A 19,309-nucleotide genomic window follows, 5' to 3' on the forward strand; every position below is an offset into this window, starting at 1 on the left:
TAATACTTTTTGAAAGTACTATTATCGATTAAACAGAAAAATTCATTTCAAAAACATGTACCATAACAGAAAGGACCATTTGGGGTAAATGGAGGTATACTTAGAAGATTAAATTGAGACAGTTTAAAATTAGGGGACCAAATTAAAATCCAAAAATAAGTTAAGAAACCAAAGTAAGCCTACAATGTATGGTGTAGTTGGAGAGTGATTGATGAGTATTTCAGCTACCACATCAACAGCAGTCTATATTAATTGGTCTCATGACCTCAGGCACCGTATTGATCCGTATTTCTAGTTGTACTAACTAATAGGTTTGCCTTCGCACCGCATGTCGATCTCAATCTCATTGATTTGTAACTTTATGTGGCTTTAATAAACGATAGATAACTGATGCTTCACAGGGACACCAATGGGGCCTAATTAGGTAATTCGCTAAATCAACTTAATGGCTGTGGCCCTGCAGGCTAGCACTCATGAGTTTTGAGTCTTTAAAAATAAACTTAAATACAATTTTGCTCCTTATATTTAAAAGGAAATGTTAACATGTGTCCTAAAGGCGCAAGATAAGAAACTAGATATAATAATTTGATCTTGGAAATTGTGCATTCATAATCTTAAAAACACAAAAGTTTATCTTTTCAATGCAACATTTACTTTTTAATTCCACTTTTAAATCCTTATCTTAAGTTAACATTTCCCATATTTAAAAGAAGAGTGTCGTTATATGTCCCGATAAAATGTGTCTCGAGCGGATCGCAAAACAACACTTAACCAATGGGACAGTTTGTTTTTTTATGATACATGGAGTAGCTATCGTGAAGTTTTCGCTGTAACTCTTTCATTAAAAGTACCAATTTCCATAAAACTATATATATATATATATATATATAAGTTTTGATCCTTCTATTTTAAAAATCAGATTCCCCAATCTAAATTATTAATGAGTTTTGATCCCCCTCTCCATTTTGTAAATTTTGTTGATGCACTCTTATAACCGACTTCACTTTAATAGAATAAGACTTGGTGGGTGTTTGGAAAAGTGATGGGGTTAAAATTCTTGTGTTCCAATGTATATTTGCCTTAAAAATATAAAAGCTACAATTTGTAGCTTTACAACAGAAACAAACAAGCTTTTATTGTTTTATTGTTGTTGTTTATGTGATCTTATAACTAATGTCATGGTAGTGTCTAAGTAAACAATATTCTACATATCATTACTAATTTGTTTAATAATATTATATACTATTTTTTAAATAATAAACATTTCATTTTCATCATTGTATTCATAGTCTTCATCATCTTACCAATAAACCTGAAAATTTTAAAATTAACTTCATAAAATCAATACGCTCAAACAAATCCAAATCGTGTTCAAAAGATTTAAAACATCATCGTCTTCATTACTACTTTGTTTAATAATACTATATACTATTTTTTAAATAATAAACATTTCATTTTCTTCATTGTATTCATAGTCTTCATCATCTTTATCAATAAACTGGAAATTTTAAAATTAACTTCATAAAATCAATACACTCAAATAAATCCAAATCGTATTCAAAAGATTTAAAACATCATCGTATTCAAAAACCAAAATCCTAGAGAAAGGAAAAAAAAAACAAAATCCTCGATTCTCAATATACCCTAAATTTATAAAAGCTAGAAAAATTATCCATATCAGTTTGCTTAATTTGTTTAGGAGCTTTGGAAAAGGGACGTGAGGCTCTGAAAAAATGCAGGGACGTACTTAAAAAGTTGTGTTTTGTTCTCTGCTAATGAAACCAAAGAGGAAAATCAAAGTTGGGTTTGATAACCATGATATCATCACACAAACTATAAAGCAAATGCTGGTGTCATCTAAGCAGATAAAATAAAAACAGTTAATTCAAAAAAGTGAATTTAACTTTTAATTCTCAAAACATAGGCAAAAGAAAAAAGCGATTTTTTTATGAACCACGTTTAGGGAAAGAGATGGGTTCATTGAAACCAATTCGAATACTCAAATAACCAAACGCTAGTGCTCTCAACACCACTATCCCTGACCTAATCATGTTCATCCTCGTAATTTTAATTATCCTCTTTGATTTAACTATCAACAATACAATCTCATAAACCGACTTGTAAGTTGAGATTGACCCACTTATACATATATGTTCAGACCATCTTTTATAAGATGAAAGACATTTTAACAAGTTTATTGATTTTTATAAAGTTTATAGATAAAGATGATAATAGAGATGATGAAGAAAAATTTTAAAGATAGGAAACTAAAAAATTGATTTTTAAATAGGGACCAAAACTTCATTTTCAACCAAAACATCAGTTTCTTTTTAAACAAGGGATTTCTTTTTTTCTTTTTTTTTGGTTAAGAAGTTAAGTTAGCCCACCAAATTGATAGAGGGAGACGCGAGACCTTGAGAAGTGCATCACAAGCCAACACCAAATTCAATCCAAGTAGGTTTTTTTTTTTTTTTTTTTTTTTTTTTGGATGAAGTGGTAATCCACTGAAAATAAACTCACACACAACTGTGAGGTCCCGGGTTCGAACCCGGGTCACGACGTCCGGCCTTGCAATTTTGACATTTGCCAGTTGAGTTAGGACTTCTAGACAATCCAAGTAGGTTTTACAAAATAATAGTATTAAAAGTGTATTTAAACCAAAAAAAATAATATGAATTTTGTCACCAAACACGATTCATTTCTATTTATGTCACATAAAAAAAAATGAATATTACATGTACCAATGTCAATATAAACAAATTCTGTAAGTTCTAAAAAAAATACAAGACGTGCATTTATTTTATTTTAGTCCTTAAAACTGTTATCAATTATTGGTCTTACCACTTATAAAAACAAATGTTTTAAATCCAAAAGCATCTGTTTTTTTTTTTTCGAGTTCTCTAATTGCTAGAAATTCATCATTTTAAGATAAATAAGTGAAAAATTTGTTGTTCGAATCACGATCCGTGTATATAGTATATAATATCTCTACCAACCGAATTAAGTTCATTGGGATGAAAAACATCCGCTTTAATAAAAGGTGGAGACTATAATAATATAAAATGCATTGGAGAAAAATATTTAAATTTAACTTTTAAAAATTTTATTACCTCTATATTAAAATATCCATTTTAATGTGTTCTTTTTATTAGGCAGTAAAAATCGGCTCGATTCGTAAGGAATTGAATCACTTACAAGGTTGTGGATTCAACTTCACTACCTATGTGAGCATCTCTTTTTTTATGGATGATATAAGTACGTCTCTAAATGTTATTTGAGTCATGAGATCTATCCTGACTATGATGAACCTTGGAGTTTGAACTTTTTTTATTAAAAAAAATACCTATTTATTATAATAAATATTCATAATACTTTTTTTTTTGGTTACAATGGTGAACAAAGTAGAAAAAAATACAAGATAAAACAGAAGGAAAAAAAACAGAAGTATCTAGGCTAACGCCTTAAGCAAAGGGTTCCTACTGCATCCTCCTGCAGCAGAGGGAGGAGGCCCTCCGGAGGGGAAGAGTGAATCTCCAATTCTTCATTTTTTGAGGCTCCAATCTTTGCTAAGAAATCTGCACACTTGTTACCTTCTCTGAGAGAATGCTGTAGAGTGAAACTTCTTGAGCTGAGGATATCTTTGATGTTTTGAATAAGCACAGCGTAGACATGGTAATGATTTAAATCTTCCTTAATGAGATTAACTGTGAGAAGGGAATCCGAGTAGCAGGCCAATTCATCATAGTTCCGGTTGACTGCTAAAACCAGTCCTTCATGGAGTGCTGAAAGTTCTGCATAAAGGATGTCCTGAGAGTGGCCTATAAACCCTGAAAAATGCAGACATGAATCCGCTTGTGTGATCACGGAAGACTCCACCGAAACCTGTGCGCAGGGGGTCACCGTTGCAACTTCCGTCGACGTTCAAGATTGTGCAGTGATGGTTATTGTTATTCCATCGCGTGAATCTATCAGATGGAGGGACAACTGAGGTATGTAGGGAGTTGGAACTGATGGTTTCCGCCAAGCTATAAATATTGCAGCACAGCCGGGTTAGAGATAGTTGTTCATTATTAAGACACATAAGATTGCGGTGTCTCCAAATCCACCATAAACCTGTTAGAAAAAGAGAAGACCGCTGGGAACAAGCATCCTCCTTTAGCCAATCATAAACCGAGTTGGATGCGAAGAAGTGATGAGAAGAAAAACCAATTTTTTTCAATATAGCCTTCAAAAAATGATAGTCCTGCATACAGTGGAAGAAAGACTCAATCTGCTCACCGAATCTAGAACACATGGGCGAGTTTACCATATTCCTGTGGTTCAACAAGTTTAAGGTGGGGTCAGCGTCATGACAAGCTAGCCAGACAAAGAATTTGAATTTTTCCGGTGCTTTCAGTCTCCAAATCCAGTTCCAAGCGACGTTATGATGGTTAACAGCAGCATTATGAGAGATTAACCAACCATAACCATTTTTTGTTGAGTAAATATCATTCTTGTTATGAGGCCAGATAAAAGCATCCTCTATTGATGAGTTAAAATTTAACCGGGTGTTGTTTATGGCATCTTCTAAGTCTGAAGGGAGAGTGGTGTAGAGATGATTAGTGTGGTGACCCTCATTGGTGATAATATCATGAACAGATAGGTGAATGTCGTGAATGTCTACAAAAGGGAACTGCAAACCAAGAATGCCATGAGAACTCCAGTTGTTGTACCAAAAGAAAGAATTACCTGAACCCGCTCTCCAAGAGTATCCGTTTTTTAAGACATTTTGTGCTCGGATTATAGAAGACCAGGTTGGTGAGCTATTTCGATGAATTGAAGCCTTAAAGAGAAAATCTTGTCCACTAGCATAGTGGCTGGATAGGAGATTCACCCACAGTTTGTCATTATTCTGCACTAAATTCCAAACTAGTTTACCAAGAAGGCTGGTGTTTGTTTCCCTTGCTGCTCTGATGCCTAGACCCCCAAATTGTTTCGGTGTAGCAACTTTTTTCCAATTCATAAGATGAACACCTCTGTTATTATTTCCTTTCCAAATAAAATTGCGAGTGGTTTGATCAATGTTGTCGCAAATATTTTGTGGGAGCCAATTAATCTGCATATAATAAGTTGGAATGGAAGACAATACCTGTAACACCCCGTTTTCCCAACATGAAAATTTCATTTATTTAATCAGAGTAATTCACCTAAACGGAATGTCACATTCTTTTCTTAAAATCATAAACTGTATAAATAACTATTTATCCTTTAAAATTCAATAACTAAAAAGTCTTTAATACTTCGCAGCGGAAATTATTCAATAATCAAAACAGTCTTTGACACTAAAGCCTCTTTACAATTATGTCATAAAAATCCATTCTAAAAACATAGTCATAACTCTTCAGAAACAATACGTAAGGAATAGAAAGCAATAACAAATTCTCATCCCGTTACGTATCAGAGCACCTAAAGACACTTGAGCCACCACTCCTACTAATCATTAATACCTGCAAGTTACTCATACGAAGAGCAACATTTTCAAGCAGAAGGGGTGAGATTTCACAAAACAATAATATCAAGCATATAATTCAATAATTATATTTAACAACACAAATAACTTCATCTATTAGTAATAATAATTCTTCATGTAATAATTCTTAATAACTCAACCAACTTCTAATTATCATTTAACACATATTAACCAAATCGTAACAAACATAGATCATCACATCATAGTCATAGTTCATATATAGCATAACAACATCTTAATCCTAATTCATATACAACATAACAACATCATTAATTCATAATAATAATTATTCATCAAACATCTCATTATCAATTCATTAATAAAAGACAACTTATCAATTTAACATAAACATCATCAAGTACACTTAACAACTCATAGATATCATCATGTAATCATCATCACTAATAACTTTAAAACAACACAATATAATCATCTCTTATTAATAGTAATAATTATCTACATCATAACATAAACATCTTCTTATAATATAACAACAACGTAACATGATATTCACTTAATAATAATAATAATAATAATATATACATCATCTCGTCATAATATAATAATATAACAACATAGCATGATATTCACTTAATAATAATAATAATTATATATACATCATCTCGTCATAATATAATAATATAACAACAACATAGCATGATATTCACTTAATAATAATAATAATTATATATACATCATCTCGTCATAATATAATAATATAACAACAACATAGCATGATATTCACTTAATAATAATAATAATTATATATACATCATCTCTTCATAATATAATAATATAACAACAACATATTCATCTTCTTGTATTAATATAACAACAACGTATTCATCATCTTATGAAAATATAATCAACACATACTAACACCAAAATCAACATCATAAATCTTCAACATAAACATCTTAAACAATATCATCTTAAACATCATAGCATCTTTGATAAACAATTACCAAGTAATCACAACATTCGATCATCATCAATAACATAACATAATATTCATTTAATAATATTAATCATATATAGAACAACATATTCATCACTTAATAGTAACAATTATACACAACATCATAACAACTTAACAATATCATAATTATTATCTTAAACAACGTAGCAACATAACAATATCATAATCAACATGTTAAACAACATAGCAATATTTTAGTCAACATCATATAATTCACATCGTACAATCTTCGTAGGTACTTCTTTAACAACACATGGGTAGAATACAACTCGACAAACTCATGGATGATAATTCATCGACAACTTAACAACTCATGGATGATAATTCATCAACAACGACCTTGACTCGACATATGCGACAATGCAACTTAGACACTTATATGCATGTGGTACCAATCGTCATCATAAGTATTAATATACTTTTATCGTGCGGAGGACAAAGCTCCTAAAACGTGCGGAGGACAAAGCTCCTAATCGTGGTGAGGACAAAGCTCAATGAAATGCTATGCATGGACTCTTAACAACAAAACACCGTAATCATCGTAATCAACATATCATCATGCATCCAATAATTTGGAGCTAAACGTCATCATTTCATAATATATATATATAGACATCATGCACTTAGTTAAATAACAGCAGTAGCACAGTCAAATCACACAACAATAGAGAGATATCAATATATCAATTGCAATTCACAACATAACAATATTAATGTGAAGCATCAACAACTTAAACATCAAACATCTTCCACATAAGGCATATAAATATTTCACATAACCAACAACAGCAACATAGGCGACACATAAACATCTCAGGATATAACAATATCAAATGATAATCAACAACAACTCATGTAACTTAGTTAAATAACAATAGCAGTATAATCAGATCATATCAACAGCTTAATATCAATTCATTTTCAACAACTTCCTAATCATTCAATAATAATTCAAGTAATGCAATCAATCAATAAATCACATTATAAACACTTAGCATTTCAATATAGCTTCACAAATAACAGTTAACATCTTAGATAGGTCTCATTAGTATCTAAAGTTCCATTCCTAATCCATTCAAACGACTCAGGTCTCAAATTCCTCAAAAGCACTCAATTCTGGATGTGCTCGCGAGGCGAGTACCACTCATCTTCCAAACTAGTGTTGTTCTGGGTTCAATCTGATCCTACATTCAATCCTAATCAATACTAGGTATGTTCAGGCACTCTAAGGCATCCAAGGTCCAACTAAAAAGGTCGAAACACAAAATATGACATGCTCTCTGCCTGAGCTCGCTATGGCGAGTAAGGTTGCTCGCAATGGCGAGCAATACCAAAACACTCGCGAGGCGAAGGGGAAGGCTCGCGTGGCGAGCGATGAAGATCATCACTCGCGAGGCGAGGATCATAGCTCGCCGTGGCGAGCGATGAATCTAGGCTCGGACATGATGCACTTTCTACACGAAAATCATCATCTAACAAGGTTCTAAGCCTAATTTCAATTCCATAATTCATCTAAATCATTATCTAAGGTCTAAGGACAGTTTCTACATCTTTTTAACAAGTTTCCACCGTTTAATCATCAATTCTATCAATTTGACCTAATTTTCGATTCTTCTTAAACTCATCCTAATTCATGTTAAACTTAACCATTGATTCACATACTTAATAGAATTGCAAAGTTAGTCTCACCCTTACCTTATAATCAGGAAATCGCAGCCCCTCTAGGTCTCTCCCTCTTATCTTGGCTTTTCTCCCTTTTCTCCAAAAGCAGTCGTACGTACGTTATGTTTTTCTAAACTAGGTCTCTCCTATTTATATAAATCTTTAACCTACTTATTTTTCTCTTAAATCCAAATATTAATATTCTATTCTAATATATACATATATATAAAATATTTCTATAACAGTAATAAATAACAAATATATCTCTATAACATATATATTTCCATAACAAATCATTTATATCTCCATAGCAAATGACATATATTTCTACAACAAATCATACATATTTCTATGATAAATAACATTTATTTCTATAACAAATCATATATATATTTCTATAACGAATCATATATATTTCTGAACCAAATAACATATATTATATTTCTAAATCAAATAACATATATATATATATATATATATATATATATATATATATATTTCTAAATCAAATAACATATATATTATATTAATAAATATATAACATATATCATAACAAAATATCATTTATCAAAATAAATCATATAAATCACACAAATCATATAAGTATATTCTAAACTCATTTAAAATAATCAAATAATTAGAGAGGGCGTTACAATACCGAGGAAGCAAGAGTCAGTCGACCTGCTTTGTTGAGAAGTTTACCTTTCCAAGATGCCAGTCTATTTTGCATTTATCAATGATAAACAAAAAATCACTTCTCTTAGGCCGCCCCTTAAGAATAGGGAAGCCTAGATATTTATCAAGAGAGGTAGTGCTCCGGATTCCGGAAATAGTGGTGAGCTTGTGAATCTTAGCCTGCAGAGTGCCTGATGAGTAAAAAGCTCTTGATTTAGACAGATTAATTTTTAATCCGGAAGCCTTGCTGAATTCTTCGAACAAGTTAGCAACAAGTTGAAATTGGGAGCCTTTAGCCTTGGTGAAAAGGAGGACGTCATCTGCGAAAAGAAGATGAGATAAATACGGACCATTGTTGTTGATACGGATTGGATCCCACCTCCTCTGAGTGACTGCATTATTGATGGCAATTGAGAGCTTTTCCATACATAAGATGAAGAGGTATGGTGAGAGCGGATCACCTTGGCGAAGACTATGAGTAGACTTAAGTTGAGGAAGCTTGTTGCCATTCCAAAGAACAGAGAAGGTGGATGAAGAGACACAATGCATAATGAGTTTGATTGTAATGTCAGGGAAACCAAAATCATGTAGACAGTTTTGAAGAAATTTCCATTTGACATTATCGAAAGCTTTTTCTAGATCCAACTTAAAGGCCACAAGCCCTTTCTTCTTTTTTGATCTCCTCATGTAATGAACTACTTCCTGCAAAACAATTGAATTGTCAGTGGTGCCCCTACCAGGTAGAAAACTACTTTGATAGGGGCCAATAATAGCATTTAGAATGGGCTGGAGGCGGTGAACCAAGACTTTGGTGATGAGTTTGTACACAATGTTGCACAGGCTGATGGGTCTAAATTCCTTAAAAGTAGTGGGGGGGGGGTCGGTTTTGGGAATGAGGGCAATGAGGGTGTCAGATATTCTAGGGTCAAAAGCACCTGTTTGGAAAGCAGATTGCACCATATGGAAGATATCATCTCCAATAATGTGCCAATATTGTTTGAAAAATATGCATTGGAAACCATCTGGGCCAGGAGCTTTGTAAGGTTTCATGGTGTTAAGGGCAGATAGGACTTCACTTTTGATTACGGGCTTAGTTAGGGAGATAGTGCCTAGCTCATCGATTGTGGGGTGGGTACCAATGTTATAGATGTGGTTGTGATGAGGTTGGTTTTTAGTAAAAAAATCCTTGAAATATTTGTGGGCTTCATTTTGGAGGATGTCACAATCTGTAGTCCATAAACCATTAGGTAGCTGAAGGCTGTGGATTTTATTTTTCTTTCTTCGGATGATGGTTTGTGTGTGAAAGAAAGAGCTATTTTTATCTCCAAATTTAACCCACATTTCTCTGGATTTTTGATACCAAATCATCTCTTCTTGGAAAAGAATATGGTTGTATTCTTGTTGAAGTTCATTTTCCAGAAGAGTGTGTCTTAGGGAATCCACTCTTTCAAGATAGTTTTGAATCCCTTTAAGCCTGCTCTCCACTTGTTTCTTTCTTTTAAAAATATTGCCAAAAACTTCATTATTAAAAGTAATGGAATTTTCTTTGACAATATTTAAAGCTGTGATGGTGTTGTGGTTTGAAGATTTCCAAGAGTTTCTTACCAGATAAAATATCCAATCTCTGTATGGTATTCTTTGTGTAATATCCAACAATTGATAAAATTATTTACTAAAAAAAACACAATTAATAAAATTATACTCTATAAAAAAAAAAAAAAAAAAAAAACCCAACATATAATGCTCCCCAAACTTGAGAAAATCAATGTATCTTCCATTTCCCTTCTTTAGGGCAAAACAATCGATAAGAATGAAGACAAAATAAACCAATGGTTTTATAACCATGCTGAAAAAGATATTGTCTAATCCCGGTTTTTGTTTCTTTGAGAGATGGTATGTATTTTCATTAATTTATACATAAAATATTTTTTTTTATTCCCTGCATTTAGTGCCTATAAAAGCATAATAAGAGCTACAATTGAACGTTACAAACTTGAAAGATATATTTAAAATGTACTATTTAGTAGTATAAGTTTAAGCAGTTTGTAAGCTTTGAAACGATTTATTATGTCTATTTTAAGATAGTCCAAACGGTATTTCTCGTTTATCCCTATTTTATCGGGAGGCACTTCAGTGCCTTTATGGCGGGAATAACATGTGCCATTCGCCCAATAAGGTGGTGCCACGTGGCACTCCTTATTAGAAAAAAAAAAAAAAAACATATCAATAAATCTTACAAAGATAATAGCCATTTTTGGTCAATTTATCCTGTTCGTCTGCATTTGAAGTCTATACAATTGTATTGTCAGAATTATGTCTTAGACTATTTACAATGGTAAAATAAATTCAACAACCCTCAACACCCATTTTTTCAATTTTCAACACTTCACTTCATTTTCTCTCTCTTAATTCAACACTCATTCAATTTTTACCTCTCCAATGGTTTTTTCATTCAACATTCTACCCCACCACCTTTTATTTCTTATTCTTATTTAATTTTATATTTTTATTTTTATAATTACACAAAATTACAATTATCGATTATAATTAAATTAAAATGAAGAAACACTTAAGAATTTTTTATTTTTTTTGTAAAAACAAAATTTATTTAAATAATTTATTTATATTTTCTTAACTTAAATTTGGGGTGTTGAATTGATTGTTAGTGGGATCCATTTCACTAAATAAAGACTAAAACTTTAAAAGAAAAGCTAATAGAAAGATAATAATAATATTAAGAGAGTGAAAAACTTGGTTTTTTTTCTGTGTCCAAATCAAATGATCCAAGTCTCTATTTATAGAGAAAAAAATCACGAATTTTAGTAAAAAAAATAAAATAAAATTATTTGCAATGAAATAATTGAGTCTAAAATATTAAGATGATAAAAATCCAAGCAGCCAATCGAAATCAGACACGTGTCCTCACTTTATCCATTTAATTTTCTCTCTCCGGTTCCATCTTAGGCCCACACGCCCTGTCGGCGGGTGTACCACACGCGCCTGCTTCAGCCAGCAGCAACGCGCCACGTGTCCCCCCGCGTCAGAATTCAACATGTTTAATATATTCATCTACTCTCACCTCCACATCATTTTTCCCCCATTTTCAACACCCCTCTTGCAATGGATTCAACATGTTGAAGGTTGGATTCAACACCCCATTGCACATAGTCTTAATGTAGACATTACAAAAAAAAACAATAAAGCCTAAAAATGTGGATGTGCACATGTGCTTTCCAGCTGGACTGGACATATTCTTTCTCCCCAAGGCTCTTTCTCTCTCTCTCACGCTCCAAGGCCCTTTCTTGCTCTCCAAGGCCCTTTGTCTTTAAGTAGTATTTAAAGAGCATTGCCTTGCCTTGCCATCACATTCACTCATCTCTGTCATGCTAAAATCTTTCATATATTTTGCAAGCCAAGTAAATCTATGCTTCATTTTACTTCTTGTTGTCCTGTATTATGCATTTTCATGATGTTAGATAAATTTACATTTACATACTCTACAATTGATGATGCAGGTTGTATATTATATGTGTTACAACCAACAGTATAAATTGGTATGCATTATTCTTTACAGTACAAGTACAAGTAAATGAACATCTTTGTGTCATTCTCCATTATGCAACCTTTTGCCTCTTCTTTGTCTCCCATCCATAGGTTTCCACAGCCAACTCAAGGAATTCATGAAGGAGGAACCACGCCAGTAACAAGCAGCATGAAGGCAAGTCAAAAGAACACAAAAATTAGAATATTTCACGAAGTTGGTGGGGGGAAGAAAAATTGAATTTTAGTTCACAAAACTCATGGTGAGATTGTTTACTACTGCCAACTGCATATTTAACATCTTCATTTTAATGATTTTCACATATTCATAGGCATTCATCAAATTTGAGGGATACATCTTTTCATGGTGCTCATTAAATTTCTATTATGCTCTTAATTTTTTTTCAGTTGAAAGCCCTTAATATCAAAAGCAAAGACAAGTTTAAGGTATAGCTCTTAACTCCTTTTTCTTGGACATATACTGTTAACTCTGTTCATGATAGTTTTCTCATTTCTCTTTTTTTCTACAAGTTTCCTCCCCCCACCTAACCAAATCTCGCCTAAGAGTCTACCATATTTTCTACATTGATTGTGACAAAAACCAGTTGCAAGCTAAAAATATTAAACTTTCTCCAAATCGATAACAGCTTAGAGTTGAATAATAAAGTGATTGAATGAGAAAGAACTAAGGCCAACACTTTGTTTATATAAACAAGAGATTCATTAGAACAAGTTGTACACAATTGTTTTCATTTATTCTTACTTACAGTGATAATGAGTATTTGAACAACAGCAAGCAAGCAAGTTAGTTAACAAGTCCTCATCACACACTTTGACAGCTCCTTCATCCCACAGTATCTCAAAGTGTTTGGATAGAGCCAAGCAAGCATGTCAACATGAACATAATCACCTGCAGATTTGTGTAGATTAAGAAAGTAGTATCGGCCATAAGATATAATTTTCATATTTACTTACACTAATATGTATATTTCTATATTTTTCTGAGTATCTTCAAATTTTTGCATTTAGACTTCACCATCGTACTTGAAACTTACCTAAGGCACTTGATACTTTTTTACACTAATCAATTTGCTCTATATTTTAAGTGCTTGGGTACCAATTATAAGTAATACTTTTTGAGCCTCTAAATTTAGCATTCAAAACTAACAAATAATAAATACAAAGTTGATTTCTCATGCACTTTAGTTTATTTGGTTGCAACTTAGTTATCATACAAAGCTAGAAACACCTAAAGCACAAGCCAAGCAAAAAAGATCCTTACAAAGGTAAAAACAAAAAAGGATAGCAGGCTTGCCATTACCAAAAAAAAAAAAAAAAATTACAGCATTTAAGGGAAAAAAAAATAGATAACCTCCCAAAGAAAGAACCCTATGACTGGTATAGGGAGTATACTATTAATGCACAACTTAGATCATGTACAACTAAGATGCACATATTAATGCAAAAATGAGTATACTATTTCTAAGCCTAAAAGTTTTGAAATGATAAATGGTTACTTTTAGTGAAAGATATGTAGAATAGTGATTATGCAAAAATTTAGAGAATAGTGATTATCAATGAAGAATAGTGCATATGTATAGAATAGTGATTATAAATGAAGAATAGTGATGCAAATGGTGATGAAGGGTTTATATAGGGAAGGTATTATTTTAGTAAGGTTTATGTCAGGAAGGCTTTTTCTACAAATAATGCACTTCCTCATTCATGGTGATTGAAAACTAAAAAAATAAAATAAAATAAGCATATGCTTCTAAGTGATTTTTTTTACTTACATAAAATGAAGTTTGGACATCAAATAAAAATGATTCATTTGATGTTGAGATCTAAATTGGGGAAGGTAAAATTTGAAACAAAACAATCAAACATACCACAAAAAGGGGATTTTTTAGATTTGTGTTCGAATAAGCCAAATGAGTGAGATTAGTACCAACATAATGCTGCATATTCACATTTGGAACTTGCATCCTCCTTGCCTTGCCAATGCCTGCAAGAAGAACATCTCCACCTCCAATTTCATTGGATGTACTTCATGAACTCATCTGCCAACATCCAAGCAGTCCTGTGCCCAATCAAAGCTTCTTCAGACATTCAAACTATATAAAATAAAAAGGAAACTGATAGGAAAACAGGAAAAAAAAACAAAGTCCAGAGGCATTTTCAAAGAAACTAACATGAAATAAAACAGACAATGAAAACAAAAACCAGATAAATAGTAAACCAGTTCACCATACTGACATATCATGAAACATCACATAACCAACCCCTAAATGATGAAACATCCACGCATTTTCCTATCAGCAATAAGATGTCTCCAAAAATTATAATTTTATCAATGTAACTAAATGTGTGTCTAAAATACGATGTTGCCATCTTACTCATTTTTGTTTCAGTAATTTATTAAAAAAAACTTGATTAATCATAAGGTTTTTAGACCATTTTTGTTTATTTTGGATGTGCAGTAGAATGTGAATTAAACTTACTAACTCTTCATAGTTCAATGTGTAGTGGAGTGTGAGTGAAAATAAAATATTGTTTCATGTGGGTGAAACCCAAATAAAGTATTACCAAAATAGAAATTGGAAATTTGAGATTTATACATAAATGAGTTACCAGATCAGGTTAAGCAACAAACAAATACAAGATTTTAGTTTAAATTTGAAAGGAAAGGAAAGGAGATCAAGGTCTCAAAGAAAAATTGGGACATTGCTTTTTTCACGCAATCAGTCTAACAAGAATAAACCTTTCTTCAACAAAATATCAGTTTAGCTGCATTTAAGAATAATATAACTAATTTTGAATTTTAAATGAATCTTTAAATTTATAAATGAATAGCCAAAACTCATTAGATGTTTCAATTATCACAACAAAAGGATTTCTTATAAAAAAAATTATATAGTTCACACAAATTGCAAATTCTCTTTCTGGTTTATTATTGTTCACAAATCCAAACTCTAAAGCCCTTTCTAATTCAAGTATAACTACATGAAAAGTAATTATGCTCCTATGCAACAAAAAAAGAAAGTGCTTGGCTATCGAAAGAGTAATGGTGGGTTCTCAAAATCCATCAGAAGACAATTTGTTGGATAAAAATTTTACCCTAATAACATAAATACATTTCATAAAAAATAATTAAATAAAAAGAGATTTGGGGACTTAAGTTTATACACACAAACAAACTAAAACAGAGACATTCGGACCAACCAAACTAGAGAAAGAAAACTAAAAACAGTTTTGGATTTACCTTTCTGCTCAGCTGGTACTGTTCTTCTATGAGTTTTGTAGAGAATAAGGAGATGAACAATGATACGGTGCTAGACTGACGAAACGGGGTCGGAGTTACTTGGAAATATCATGAAAGAGACAACCCATCTCTCTGAAATGGTCATTTCGTGATATTGTTTAGGTAGAAAGATAGAATTTCGGTTGTTGAAATAGATATATAACTCATTCCATCGTTTCACATTTGTCATCGTCTGACTGTATTGATGAGAAAGCTTGAATATTTTGCCAAATTAATCCTTACTTGGACAAAAAACGAAATTGACTATATTTTTTAGGGATCAAACATTTATTTAACCTATAAAAATGAATATGTTCTAGGACGTTGGAATGCGCGTTTGAAATACGAGAATTGATGCAAGAATATTCAGTAGAAATTTTTGAAGTTTTAATATTCTACGTTTTGTGGTTGTGTGGTGTGCACATCGTTCGGTATGTGGCCTGTCGTAGGCTATAATGCACGTATATTAATTTGTGATCATGTGTCATGTATAATGTGTACGATATGTAGTCAAATGTCAATCGTTTTCCACCCGTGCGACACACAGGCATGACACTAGTTAAATTAACAAAACTAAAACGCGAACGGTACAAACACAGCCATCCTCTTTGATGGATATTTTAACAAGAGACGCATCGAAGTAATAAAATAAGTTCGTATCCACGAGGACAGTGTTAATTTCAAAGTAAATATCAGAAAATAAAGATATGTTTGGAAAATATACGGAGAGATGAGACTAGGTCTTTCGAATCATCGATGTTCCCCTAATTGGTATACTGCACCTATTCATTCTTATGAATGATTCTCTAGTTCCACGATAGTTAACAAAATAGTCCTAATCAATCCCTTGAGTTAGAACCCTCTTCTCAAACTACATCCCCTGATTCCTTAGGTGGTCTAGTAATCTTTGAAGCTTTTATGCACGTTAACCTAATATCACTGACAAACGATTATCCATTCCTTTATTAGAACAGTTCAATTCTGTCTAAGTAGAAAGCTATGGTCAGTAGTCATTCCATCTCAGACCTAATCAACAGAATTAGCTAGACATGATAAAAGGAATAAACAACATAGTAAAGAAAATAAACCGGAGAAGATTCATGCACTCTTGTGATGTTGATTCCTCTACATGCTTATCTCCACCATGTGCCAAAACCTTTTGCTTCCATCCAATTCTCTCTCTCGTGATGCGTGCGGCTCCTTTTCTTTTCCAAATCGTGAATCACAAAACGTGAATCCTGTATATCCAAGAGTGATGCCTGCTAGCTTTCTTTATATAGGTCATTGTTGTAACCTAGTTCCTTTCTTTCTACACAAGCATGTTATTTACGGTCAACTCCTTAATCCTTCTCATTGATCCATTTAGCACATCAATGCTTGGTTTAAAGCCCAATCTTCTTTTGATTCCAGCGCCCCCAAACTACTTCCTATGGTCTATTTTCCTTTTGATTAATTCACACTACCAAAAAAAAAAATACTTTCAAATCAGGGTTCCTAAAATCGTGTCACGAAATAGTCATCGTGACACGTTTTAACCAATGTCGAATGAACCTCATCATGTGCTTCAAATCGTGACACGATTTTGCTTTCTTCAAAATCTTCTATTTTTCTTACAGTCGATATGCAATCTACATATTACCATACGCTTGAAAAGTTTCTAAACGTCAATCAAAATCAATGTCAATGCACACTTTGAGGTCTTAAAGGGTTATAACGGGGCTTAGGTGAAGGTGGGATAATATTTCGATAAGTAGGCTACACAAAATTTGAGTTAGGCATTCCTACGGAAGTTAAGCACAAAATTCAATCCATCATTAATTCACCTTTTGGAACAACAATTCTTGCAAGGGTACTAGAGATTATTTATAACAATTGGGACAATCGAGTTTGAAGTTACTCGGTTTTTCAATGTCATGTCCCTTTTTCATTCTATTCTATTCTCTTTTTTTTTTTTTTGAATACACCATTTTGGCATATTGTTTTCATGAGAATGTTTTTTTTTTCTTTCTTTGTTCTCTAGTACCCCACCCCAAACTTAATTGGTTGCAAATTTCAATAGCAACCCCAAACTTAATATTTAGCAACATTCTACAATGCCTAACTCGGAAAAACAAAAAGGGATAAATCCTAAAAGTCTCTAAGCTTGTAATGTAGTTTGTCATCGAACAAAAAGATCTAAACCTACCGGCTCAAATTGGCTAAAAAAGGATAATATTTAAAATAATAATAGGGTAGGCTTCAAAAAGGCTCACAGGACCAAGCACTTTTGCCTCCGTGTGCTAATGACAAAGATCAATCGACATTAGAGAAAAATTGCAAGTTCTAGAAATGTAAATACATGGAACACTCTTTATAAGTAAATTGGAAAAATAAAATTTGGTCATGAACCTTACAGTTATGATATCTGGGAGTTGTGACTACCTATCTTTAACTGTCGTACACTTCACCTTTGAAATCACAAGTCACTCCTCCTTTTGAACTTTTGGAATACCACTTGAACACGTATTTGTTACTAAACTGGAAAAAGTCAACAAACAAGCAAATTCATCAATAATAAACAAGTTCAGATTCAATCACATAACAGGGAGATACAACTGAGTTAATCCAAAATGAAAATTAAAGACAAATTGTTTGACTCAACAATAGAAATAAAATATTGAAAATGAAGACATAATAAAAAGGATGGGTTGCCTCCCACCAAGTGCTTTCTTTTACGTCATTGAGCTTGACGTTTCAACCACTATTAGGGTGGCAAATATGATAGAAAGAATATATCATCCTTCTTCTTCCTCTTGTTTGGTAGAAATTTCATGAATTTGGCATAAAAAATCAGATATTCCCATGCAGTCACTGTTGATCTTTTGGAATTTATGCTCTCCCACCTTAGAGAATGACGTGCATCCATTTGCACACGAGTTATTTCCTTAACCCCCGTTGATCCAGACTTCGAGAAAATATCAACACTCCTCACCTTGCGATTTTCTTCCACCACAACCTTGTGACACTCAGTCTCCATCTGAACTAACTTCCTTTGAGACTCATGTGCTTTCAACAAGATCACCACACTGAACATCGAACTTCTCAAATGAAATTTGATTTGACACTAAGAAATCATCTAAAATATTTTGAAGTTGAGTATTGTAATCGATGTTGATCACCTCTTTCTTCTCTTCACAATTACTACCTGGTTGATCCACCTCATAACGACCACATCTCTCATTTAATCTCGAGATTTTATTGTCCAAATATTTTATCTTCAAAGATAGCATATATTTTTCATACTGCAACATACAAATATCTTATGTGTCATGGAGGTATAACCTGTCTATCATAGCTACAAAACTTGCATAAACTTTTTAGTATCACAGTACAATGAGAAGAAAAAGAATAACTCATATAAATTACCAAATTGAAATAACTCAACAGTCCCCGGCAGCGGCGCCAGAAACTTGTTGGATATTTTAGCAAGTGTACTAAAAATGCATCGAAGTAATAAAATAAGTTCGTATCCACAAGAACTATGTTAATTTCAATTTAGCAATAAAGTAAATATCAGAAAATAAAGATATGTTTGGAAAATACATGGAGAGATGAGACTAGGTCTTTCGAATCATCGATGTTCCCCTAATTGGTATACTGCACC

At 32.5% G+C, this 19,309-nt stretch overlaps 2 long non-coding RNA genes across 5 annotated transcripts; one reads left to right on the forward strand and one right to left on the reverse strand.

Moving 5' to 3' along the window:
- The first annotated feature begins 12,166 nt into the window (after window positions 1-12,166).
- Window positions 12,167-13,514, forward strand: LOC11418453 (uncharacterized). 2 transcript variants are annotated; one of them, XR_003010499.2, is made up of 3 exons: window positions 12,167-12,241; window positions 12,341-12,379; window positions 12,480-13,514. It is a non-coding gene; the product is annotated as an uncharacterized lncRNA (long non-coding RNA). The 2 variants fall into 2 exon arrangements; XR_005645381.1 differs by having other exon boundaries at window positions 12,341-13,514.
- On the reverse strand, window positions 12,243-16,154 carry LOC112420431 (uncharacterized). 3 transcript variants are annotated; one of them, XR_005645383.1, is made up of 3 exons: window positions 15,628-16,154; window positions 14,314-14,479; window positions 12,243-13,275 (listed from the first exon to the last, which is right to left on the reverse strand). It is a non-coding gene; the product is annotated as an uncharacterized lncRNA (long non-coding RNA). The 3 variants fall into 3 exon arrangements; XR_003010500.2 differs by having other exon boundaries at window positions 14,314-14,445; window positions 15,628-16,142; XR_005645382.1 differs by having other exon boundaries at window positions 14,314-14,425; window positions 15,628-15,894.
- Window positions 16,155-19,309: the final 3,155 nt, after the last annotated feature.

This window comes from Medicago truncatula, chromosome 3, assembly GCF_003473485.1.
Source record: "Medicago truncatula cultivar Jemalong A17 chromosome 3, MtrunA17r5.0-ANR, whole genome shotgun sequence".
NCBI lineage: Eukaryota > Viridiplantae > Streptophyta > Magnoliopsida > Fabales > Fabaceae > Medicago > Medicago truncatula.